Here is a 12,220-nt window from a genome sequence, read left to right as displayed (position 1 = left end):
GTGCAATACCTCATGTACAAGCAGTGGATCAGCAACATAATGCTAGCCAACCTACTAATGCTTCTTAGCAACAAAGGAAAAATGATAATAGGAGAGATATGGGTGTTCCTCAAATTGTTCCATCTCAACCTTCTACACATGTAGCTCCTAAAGTTTCTACTAAGGCATCTAATGCATATTTTAGTGTGGTAGATCAAATGAGGAAGACAATTGTGAATATTTCTATGTGGGATGTTATGGCTACCATACCATCACAAAAGAGGTTGTTGCAACAAGAGTTGGAAAGCATTAAACTTAGAGATCAGCTACCTAGAGAGGAGAGTGTGACAATCCTGGTGCAACCAAGCAATGAAGGAGAAACAAGTAAGAAAACTAGACCTCCTCCTTTCTATGTCTCTTTAATCATAGGAGATAAACTAGTTCATAATTTCATGATAGATTCAGAGGCTAGTAGTTAAGTGATGCCTAAGTTTGTTTTTGATATCCTATGAATGAAATATGAGCCCATTGTTAAGGATGTATTGCAGCTATATGGTAGCACTATCAAGGCTATGGGAATCCTTAGGAATGTCAAAATACACACATGCCCTAGTTGTACGATAGTCCAAGATATATCAGTCACTGAAGTCAAACCACACTTTTCTATCTGTCTTTTTAGGGAATTTACTACCTAAATAGGTGGTTACATATCCTCTTATTGGTCATATATGTTTTTAAGAACAAGGTATGGAACCAAAGCTTTGATCAAAGCAGAACCATTAGCCCTCTATCATATTGATCCCTACACTCCTAATCTCATCAATATGAATTGCATCATCCTAGAGATAAATGAGAATGACACAAAAAATGAGCCTATCACTTCTCTAGAAAAGATACCTAATTTCCTCTTAGATGAATGGGCTAATGCATATCAGTTTGATCCTATATCAGAAACCTTGGAGACAAGCCTTGGAACTTATTGTATATCCTAAAAGGATGCTCTTGTTCCCAACCTAATGAAAATCAAAGAAGATACTGATGGATTATGGAGCATGTATTTTGATGGATCTAGGAATTAAAATGGATTAGGGGCTAGTGTGATGTTGGTTTCTCCTACACTAGAAATGTACTACTTCTCATTTAGGCTTCAATTTAGTTGTACCAATAATGTGGCTAACTGTGAGGCATTAATTCAAGGTCTCTTACTTGCTAAAAAAAGAGGCATTCAAATCTTAAGTGTAAATGGAGATAGCAAGCTGGTGGTTAATCAGGTGAGGAATCAAAATATCACCAAGAATGGTTTACTCAAGTCTTATAAACATAGAGTATGGGATTTGTTTGAAATTTTCAATGCATTCAACATTTAGAGCATCCCTAGAAGAGGAAAAGACATGTCAATAGACTTTTAGTAGTGGGAGCATCTTATGATGTGCCAAGGAGCCTTGAAGATGAGAAGAGACAGAAGACTAAAGTGGTGGTTAGACTTGTTGTCCCTGATAATAATATCAATTGGCAGGTCTTTGAAACTTATGCACAAATTGTAAGTTTCTTGCAGAATGAAGCAGAGTTGTCAGATAGAAATTAGTCAAGATTGCATGACTAGTATGGTGATCAAATCATCAACCTCAGCTCCAATAAATTTCCTAAGGGTCTCATTACCTTAGAGAATGTCTTCAATCCTGATGACCAAGCAAGGGATAGAGGCATGAACCTTGCTGCAAACAAAGATGATCATATTCCAGTTGTAGTTGTTGATGGAAGGATGCTAAACATGGGGAAGGTATATTTTGAAACCAAACAATAAAGTTTTGTCTATCTATGTCAAGAATTTCGTGATGTATTTTCTTGGACATATGATGATTTAAAGGGTTTTGACCCAAGTCTATTTCAACATACCATAGATTTAGTTGATAATGTTGAGCCTATTAGGAAAAAGAAGAGGCCAGTGAATCCAAATATTAAGTCATTAATGAGAAAAGAGTTATCTAAATTGATTGAGTTCAATATCATTTTCCATATTAAGCATTCCTCTTAGGTGGAAAACCTTGTCTGTGTTAGGAAGAAGAGTGGAGAAATTAGACTATGTGTGGACTTTAGGGATCTTAACCAAGCCTCCCTTAAGGATCATCACTCACTCCCTTCTATGGAATAGATATTACCTAAGGTTAGTGGCTCAGGGAGATTCTCTTTCTTGGATGGATTCCTATGCCTATAGTAAAATTCCTTTTGAACTAACAAATGCAGGTGCCACATTTCAAAAGGTGATGGAGATGGCCTTCAAAAAAATGATTGAAAGGTTTGTGTTAGTCTACCTTGATGATATCACAGTGTATTCAAAGAATGCAACAAATCTTTTTGGTCATTTCAGACAAGTATTTATAAGATGTAGAGAGTATGGAGTATCTTTAAATCCAAGCAAGTGTATCTTTTCTACAAATTAAGGGAAATTATCAAGATACATTGTATCTAAGGATAATCTAACCATTGATCTAGAAATAACAAAGGCAATAATTTCTCTTTCCCTTCCTAGTCACAACAAAGATTTGCAAAGTTTTTTGAGTAGAATAAATTTTGTGAGGATATTTATTCCTAATTTAGCTACCATGGTGAAGCCTCTTACAGTTATGTTTAAAAAGAATATGGTCTTTATATGGACCAAGGAAGGGAAAGAAAGTTTTGAAGAGATTAAAGCAGCCATAGCCTTAGCCCCTACTCTCATCAATCCAAATTTTGATAAGGACTTCATTCTTTACACCTTAGGAGGTGAGTCAAATATTTTTGCTATTTTGACTCTATTGAATGATAAGAATGAAGAATAGCTTATTGCTTTCTTTAATGAAGGACTAAAGGAGTATGAATACAAATATAGCTATGTGGAGAAGCAAGCCCTTGCAGTCATAAGATCTTTGAAGAAATTTAGACATCTTCTATCCCACAATAAGATCCACTTATTGGTCCCTCATGCAAGTGTTAAAGATTTTCTATTGAGAAGAGATATTAGTGAGAAAAGAGTAGGTTGGATCACAAGGTGATAGAGTATGATGTGGACATCCAGATCACTAGGTTAGTAAGAGGGAAAGGACTGTGCAAGAAAATGATCTGATCTTGAGAAACAATAGATGAAGGAGTTGCCTTGGTGTTGATAGATCAATAGGAGGCAAGAGATGACAATCCAAGGAGTTGGATAGATGACATGATGACCTTCCTATCAAGAAATGGATATCCTCTGGGATTGGATAGGGTCGAAAGAATACAATTTAGATTTTAGTCCATTCCTTATGCCACATTCAATGGTATTCTATTTATAAAGGAGTTCAATGGAGCTTTGTTAAGATGTATTGGTGCAAATCAAGTAGAAAGAACGATTAAGGAGCTTCATGATGGTCTTGATGGTGGCCACTTTTTAGCAAGAACCACTGCAATGAAGATCATGAGAGTCAGTTTCTACTGGCCATCCTTGTTCCATGATTTCCACAGACATGTAAGAAAGTGTGCTTTCTTCTCAGGTAAATAGAGACTTGCAGCCTTTCCACTTCATCCCATCCAAGTTGATCAGATATTTTCTCAATGGGGATTAGATTTTATCTGTCCCATTAATCCACTTTCTACTCTGGTCACAAATGGATTTTTGTTGCAACAAATTACTTTACAAGGTGGATAGAGGTAGTAGCCTTGAAATATTCTATAGAGGCTTCTGTAGTGGGATTCCTTAATGGAATTATTATCATTCTTGGTGCTCCTTCCACCATAATATCAGATAACACCAAGTCATTTATAGGAACTCAGATATGTGCATGGGCAATAGATCATGGAATTTACTTGAGCACATCTTCTAATTACTATCCTCAAGGTAATGGTTTGGCTAATTCCTCCAACAAAAAATTGATCAGAATCATTAAGAGGACTATTGAGGATAATCAAAGGTGTTTGCAGTAGAAAATTGATGATAGGCCTAGGGCTGACAAAATAATGCCTAAGAGGGCTATTAGAAATTCTCCATTTATGTTAATATATGGCAAGGAAGCTAGAATTCCTATTTAATTGGAGTTTGCATCCCTAGAACTAGCTCATCAGTTGGAAATAATTTAAAATGATATTATGTCTGTAAGAATGGTAGAGTTCATGGAGCTAGAGCAGACAAGAAATTAGGTTGCACAAACCTTGGAGACACATCAACAATAGATGGAGAACTTTGATAAGAAAGCTAAGGTCAAAAATTTCAAAGAAGGTGATCTTGTCCTCAAATGGGTCATAGATAGAGCAAAATCAAGGAGACACTCAAAATTTGATGCCTTATAGAGTGGTCCCTATGTGATTATCGATTGTAAATAAGCCAATCCTTTCAAGTTAAGCAAACCTGATGGTGAACTTCTACCTATTCTAGTAAATGGAATATATCTTAAACATTGTTTCTAAGAAAAGATGATATTTAATGTACATAGTTAGATTAGTTGCTTTCTGTTTGTTCCTATTTTCCAAGAGGTATTGAGCTTATGTTTTGTTGTAGAGAGTTTTTGTCCCAATTTTTGCAGAGTTGTAGAGGTAGAAGGGTATGTTTAATGGCTCAAAATGTAGTAGAAGTGATGAATTTTATGAGTTTTCATGGTTTTAGAGACTCCATCTTTTAATGGTCATTAGTCATATGCTAAGCAGGCTTGCATTCCCCTCTTGTCGCCATAAATGTTTTCCAAAGGTGCCCTCCCACCAAGGACTAAATTCAAAATATTTAAACCCACCCAATGGTCACAAGATTCAATTTCATGTTATATTTCAAGTCTTCAGGCCACAACAGAATGGTATGTTCCTGATCTTCTTATAACTCATGTATTAGAGGATTGTCTGGTCAATCAAGTAGTGATAAGATGCTACGAGGCTCCTATTGGTCAAGTGGTTAGGTTGTTGTGACATAGAAAATAGTCAAAGGATTGTAAGCCAAAGAAAGGTCTTTCCCAATGTTATGACAATAAATGATCATGAGATTGTAGGTGTCGCAAGGATGTCTTCAGAGGGCATGAGGTAGAGTATTGGTGTAGAGTTGAGTTTTCATGATATTGGAGACCTCATTGGATCATGAGCCAAAGGGATGTGTGTTCTGACACCACAAGCATCAATGATTGTAAGATTATGGGGTCAACTTCCCAAGTTGTTGATGCTACGAAGCAGAAGGTTGCTTGTATGATCTTAGAGTAGTAAGATCACAAGGTAAGAAAGGAGTGGAGGTTAGTTTCAGACAGACATTGGGTGTTCCAATCTTACGATATCCCTCTATCATAAGGTTGTAAGCACAAGAAAGGATACCTCCTAAGGTCACGAAAAAGGATAGTTAAACCATGATCATAGGATCGCAAGGGTTATTGTCACGACTGATGATATTATGATGGATTGTGATCGTAAGATCATGGAGGTCAAATTAATTGTTTCTATGATGTCACAAAGGGAGAATAATGGTACCATGACCTTACGTTGGGGGTGTTATCATGTCATCATTATGTCACGAGATTGTAGGTCTTGTTGCTATCAAAGGATCATAAAGAGAATGAAGGATGGGTTCAATGATATGAGATATTAGCAATCATAAGATCATAGAAGTTAGGGTTATGAACAAAAAATGATGTGAAGAGTTTTGACCATAGTTGACACTCATAGGATCATGAGTTTCAGTGTTGACCAAAATATATAAGGAGCTTCACCCACCAAGCTAGAAAAAAGAGGAGCCCCTAACGAATCAGGTAGCAAGAAAGGTACATAGTGATAGTTAAATATGGTTAACCTATGCTTTTCTATCTAATTTAGCAAGTTGATGATAGAGGAAGTAGCTCTTTGGTGATAGATCCAATCTTTTGATCTCCTACAACCACTTTCGTAGTTCCCCAAGTCTGATAAATGTGAAAAACACTCCATCGGTACCTGTTGATCCATCTACTAAATCAAAAGATTAATGGTCATCATTCCTATCCTTTCAAATATTTTTTAGTGGATAAATGATCTTCTCACATCTAGATTTTTGTGGTGATTAGATCTTTTTCAATTTTGTAGTAATTATTCTTTGCAAGTTTGAATGTAGTTGTTGAGTTTTATCTTAGAGTATAAGCTATCTAAGTTATGCTTCACTATAAAAGCAAATTTTTTAATCTTTCTTAGGGTCGGATCTTCTCTATTTCTCTAGTATTTCCTTGGCACACTACTATAAATTCCCTCTTTTGCCTTAGAATTATATGACATCTTGTCTTATCTCCTTCAACCACTAATGTACTGTGGATATCTATAACCTATATTTATGTATCTCTTTTGGCCTATGAATGATAAGAAGTGAATCTCTTTTTCCTCGTGTCATTCATTTGGTTGTCTAATCTATGTGTGGCTAATGGATTAAAGTAAGTATGAATCTATATATCTTTGGACTATCATGATAATTGTACTATGCATGTATGAGCAAAGATCGGTTTGAACATCCTATTTTGGTGCTTCACCTACTTAGAATAGATTATAGGTAGTTTGTTTCTATGCATTCCTCTTCCCTTTTCCTCTCCAAGTGTAGTCTCGATGCATCCTAATAGCAAAGGAAGCTAGTCTTCTCTGGAAACTCAACCTCATTGTTCAAGCCCCACAACTTGGAGGTTGTTTCCATGTTTCAATAGGTTGTCCTTAGGTAAAAGTTTGGACCAGGGTGAAAAATTTTGTGATGATAATTTGTAAATAGGGATTTGACTGAGGCAACACCCCCTCCCCTCCATCAATAAAAAAAATTCACTATAGGTTTTGGACCTCAAATTAGCGAACAAATTATAGATTCGGATACCCTTTTCATTATTCTACAAAATTATAAAATAAAAATCAAAGTTTGATATAGTTGACCAAGGCTGCACAGGTCTCCTTTGTGTAAATCAAGGTCACAGAGGTCACCATTGTGAGAAAATTGGTCTTGCCAGATCGCTAAATGATTTTTTGGGTTTTACAAATCTTAGAATTTTAGGCCCAAATCTGGCACTATTTATCGATTTGGAACAACATAATAAGCATAAAATTAGATCTTAGAAGTGAGTATTTTATCCTATTTTACATTTATCCATATATATTTATTACATTTACATATATTTTCCTAACTCTCATTTATATCTATGGTTTTCAAGGAATTTTTCATAGTTTCCCTTATTTTACTCACTAAGATCTAGTTTGCATTAGTACTCTTTTATAACATGGCTACCACTAATCTTTCTAGATCTAGTACTCTTTTAGAATTGGGATTGAAAGGATCAATTTCCTCTATTCCCTATTTGAGTTGTCTGAGTGTGATTATGTGAGGAACTTGGGATTTATTTCCTTGATTCACATATCCCCCTTAACAATTTTTTTATGTTTTTGTTTAAAATTTCAAGTTAGGGTCACCAGGTTTAGGGTACCACTTTTAGGTGATTATATTTTCCCCTCTTTGAATTCATGTATAGAAAATGTGTTCTTTGATCTATGTGTGGCTAATGGATTAGAGAAAGTTTGAATCTGTATATCTTTGGACTATCATGATAATTGTACTATGCATGTATGAGTAGAGATTGGTTTGAACATCCTATTTTGGTGCATCACCTACTTAGAATAGAGTAGGTAGTTTTTTTCTATGCATTCCTCCTCCCTTTTCCTCTCCAAGTGTAGTCTAGGTGCATCCTAATAGAAAAGGAAGTTGACCTTCTCTGGAGACTCAATGTCATTGTTCAAGCCCCACAATTTGGAGGTTGTTTCCATCTTTCAATAGGTTGTCCTTAGGTAAAACTTTTGACTAGGGTGAAAACTTTTGTGACAAGAATTTTTAAATAGGGATTTTACTAAGGCAACACTCCCCCCCCCCCCCCCTCCCCCCCATCAATTTTTTTAAAAAATCAGTATAGGTTTTGGAGCTCAAATTAGCGAACAAATTATAGATTCAGATACCCTTGTCATTTCTACAGAATTGTAAAACAAAAATTAGGGTTTGATATAGTTGACTAGGGCTGCATAGGTCTCCTTTGTGTAAATAAACGTCACAGAGGTCACCATTGTGAGAAAATTGGTCTTGCCAGATTGCTAAATGATTTTTTGGTTTTACGAATCTTAGAATTTTAGGCCCAAATCTGGCGCTATTTATCGATTTGGAAAAACATAACAAGCATAAAATTAGATCTAAAAAAGTGATTATTTTATCCTATTTGCCATTTATGCATATATATTTATTACATTTACATATATTTTCCTAACTCTCATTTATATCTAGGGTTTTCAAGGAATTTTGCATATTTTCCCTTATTTTACTCACTAAGATCTAGTTTGCACTGGTACTCCTTTATAACTTGGCTAGCACTAATCTTTCTAGATCTAGTCTTTTACAATTGGGATTGAAGGATCAATTTCCTCTATTCCCTATTTGAGTCATGCGAGTGTAATTATGTGAGGAACTTAGGATTTATTTCCTTGATTCACATATCCCCCTTAAAAAAAATTTTATGGTTTTGTTCAAAATTTCAAATTAGGGTCACCAAGTTTAGGGTACCACTTTTAGGTGATTATATTTTCCCCTCTTTGAATTGATGTACAAAAAATGTGTCGATTTAAAGAATATAAATTTTGAAGAACATGACAACTTGATGTGGTTTGATGAAGCTATTCCCAAAGAGAAGATGAAAAATAAATTGACTCTAAACTTGATTGAATAAAAATTGATTAATGAACAAGATAAACCAACTTTGAACTAATCAAAAAAAGGTCAATAAATAAGATAGCAAAATATTCAACTTGATAAGAATTTTGAAAATTGAACATCTGTCAAAGGATAATGTTGAAATAACCAATTTGATATGAGTATGATGAAATTGATTAATGTCACAAGTTTGATTTTAAATGAGTAATCAAATTGATAGGGGTCCTTATAAACTTGATTACTATCAAGAAGTTGATCAAGATAATTGACTTGATGTGGGTCTTGATAAAACTAATTGCTTGATTGATAAGACAATATCAAATTGATATAGGTTATAATGAACATAATATACCCCTATATATTAGATTGTGATGTATATTAGAGTTATTTGACATGGGTTCTAATGAGACAACTCATTCAAAGAGGTCAACTAATCTTCAAATTGATATGGTTTTTGATGAAGTTGAGAGTGTTTAGTTGTAAATCTCAACTTTATGGGTTCACTAAGCCATTCAAATATGTGCACAAGGGAAAAGGGGAATTTCCAAATATTATTCCACTTATAACCCAAATTAGATTAGCTAGGACTCAAAGGAAGAAGTAATACAATACTAAATTTAGACTATAAAGAAGAATGCTATACAAGGAAATGTACTCTCTTCAACCCTTAATAAGATAATGTGAATGTGAAATTCAACTAATTGCTTAATAATATAAATCTAGATGCTATGTAAACACAATTAGCCCAATTAAGATGCAAATCTAGGGTAAAGATATGAAAGGAAATTAAATATGAAAGACTTAGCTTGAAATGTGTAGAGGAAGATGTATTTTGTCTTTGAAACTCATAGATCTAAACTGTATCTAAATATCCATTTGCAAGCCTCAGATTGAAATGACGAAAGAAAAGAAACCTAAAAATCTCCCTAGAATCTGAGACTAGAGGACTAGGTTGACTTGGGAAGATATCTTATGACTAGGTTAACATAGTCTGATGATTTGTTACTAACGACTCTAGAAAGCTTGTGAATAGTAGGTTCCAGATCTATAATAGTTTTTGCTCCCAATCTGCAAATCAACACAAAAAAGAAAGGTTTGGGGGTTGTTTCAATGACAAGAAAAGCCCAAGGTTAAGGAATTAACTATCATTGATAAATGTAAATGTTGTTGTAATATCTTATTGGAAAGAATGCTTCTGACGGGGGGGGTGAATCAGAAGTACTAGCTTTTAATTTGTTTTATATCCTTAATAAAATAACTTTGAAATGAACATGCATGCATATAAACATTAAGCAATCATGAGAAACAAATATGCATCACCACATAACACTTGAGATTTGGTAACCCAGAAATGCTCCAAGAATAAGAAGGTAAAAATGGGGTGGGGATGATACCCACAAAAATTACTGCAGCAATAATGTTTAACCACTTCTCATGGTCTGCCCTGTTAAAGGCTCTACATTGTATCAATAGTGACCTAGTTAGAGGATTTACAAACACTTTACATGAAGTGCTACCTTGTTAAAGGATTTAATCACCTATTTAAAGGATCTACAAAATAGCTATTAAGCTAACCTATCATCATAGGATTTCCTTTCTATTACAATGACTAAAGAGTATTAGGTATAATAAACCTGATAGCTTACAATCCTTGATTGCTAAATATAGGCACTTGATCTACTTTCTTCTAATCTTGATCCTCTAAGAACTGATATTCATTTGTATCCCCTACTTTTATTCTAATTAAATGAATATTCTTGTGCTGATCTCTTCCTCTAAGTCTTTATATACTTCACTCTGAAAATAGTTTTCCTTCCACACCTTCGTCCCTATCTATACAATGAGACTTAGTATTCCTTATAAAGACATTCGAAGACTTAGGGTCAGAAATGGATCTATGATCCATATTGAATCCATGATTCTAGCTCATTCATTATACTTTTATCATTGGTTGCATGCCTTCTCCATTTTCCTTATTGGTTGCATGTAGATTTCATAGGAAATATAAATGATTTGATTTTATCACTTAAATCCTTCAAGATTCATCATATGTCAGCCATGAAAATGGTTTACATCTAAGTTTGTGAAGTTACAAACTCATATGTTGATTTGGAGTTACTCGGCACTTACTAATTCCTGATGCTCGGCACCTTCTGTAACTTGGATCCTATATATGCTCGACACCTTCTATAACTTGGCTCCTATATCATTCCTATCTTGCTCGACATCCTTTATGACTTGGCACCTGAATATTGCTCGGCACTTGGATCATGCTCAGCACATGTAGTCACTTAGCATCTGAAGGTTGCTCGACACCTGATGACTTTCCTATCTCAACACAACCTGTGACTCGACATACATAGTGTACTTGGCTTTAATGTAGAAAGTGGTTAAGTGTGTTGGCACTCAAGTTTCAAAACCATTTTTAGACTAACAAATGTAAATGACTGACTGACAAGATAAATGTTAGGATTCACCTTGCTTGTATGTATGTAAATATATTATAGATCTTGAATTAGGAATGTAGCATATCTCCACTCTTTGCAATGGATCTACCATAAGTCTATCATGGTGCCATGGATATAAGAGTGCATCAATGAAGAAGATGATGAATGATTCAATGTAGATCTCCTCCATTGATGGCCAAAAATAAGCTAGATCTTGAAGAGCAAATGCTCACAAAGAATTCTTCAAAAAAAAATATAAATCTTCTTGCCTAAATGCTTTATAATATATTTTGATGAGTAGTCCTTTTCTATTAATAAATTAATATATTTGTTACAAATTCACAAAAAAGGGGTTGGCTATACAAGATCACCCAGTGAGAGTTCACACAATCGAAGATAGAATCAACAATTAGTCATCAAAACAAAAATAAAACATTAAACAACCCCTCAAGCCACCAAAGCAATGTCAACAGGTGAACTAGAAATAGTCTAGCCATCAACAACATCATTCAAAACCTTGTCTTTACCTTTTTCCTTCTGCCCTTGATGGAGAGATAGCCAAATTTAGGCAGAAAGGCCACTTGCCAGAAGTAATAGGAGGAGTAGCCACTAGACTTGGGACCAACCAGAACCATGTTGAGGTCGAGAAGCTAAGTGGAAATTCTTCCAACCACTGTCACCACCACAAGAGAGTAGTGGTGGGGAGTCTACAAGTGTGACGTGTGCAAGCAATCAATAGAGGAGTTGCACCCCTGATGATGGCCCCTGGGCTAAGTATGGTTAATTGAGGAATCGAGAGGCACTTTGGGAATTGTACAAGGTGTGTTACCCCAATGGTTGAGTAACTCTTGAAGGTGGGCCACCTCTAGAGATACTTTGTTAGCTAGACCTGAATCTACATGACATTATTACAAAATCATGTCTTAGTGTACATAGCAACATTGATATCGAGAAAGTTGTGAGTGAAAAGAAAAACATTCCTATCCTTCCATAAAGTAAAAAAAATCTCTATCCTAAAGGTATGCCAAATCTAGGTAAATTTCCTAGGGATCTTGGGGTAATCACCCAACACAACCATATGCCAGGAAAAGGGTTCTAGCTTAAAAGACTTTATGAAATCATGTATCCA

Source organism: Cupressus sempervirens, chromosome 2, assembly GCF_028749045.1.
Source record: "Cupressus sempervirens isolate cs-2001-9-10 chromosome 2, ASM2874904v1, whole genome shotgun sequence".
Taxonomy (NCBI): Eukaryota; Viridiplantae; Streptophyta; class Pinopsida; order Cupressales; family Cupressaceae; genus Cupressus; species Cupressus sempervirens.
The sequence above is the reverse complement of the archived record's forward strand: the minus strand, read 5'-3'. Positions refer to the sequence as shown.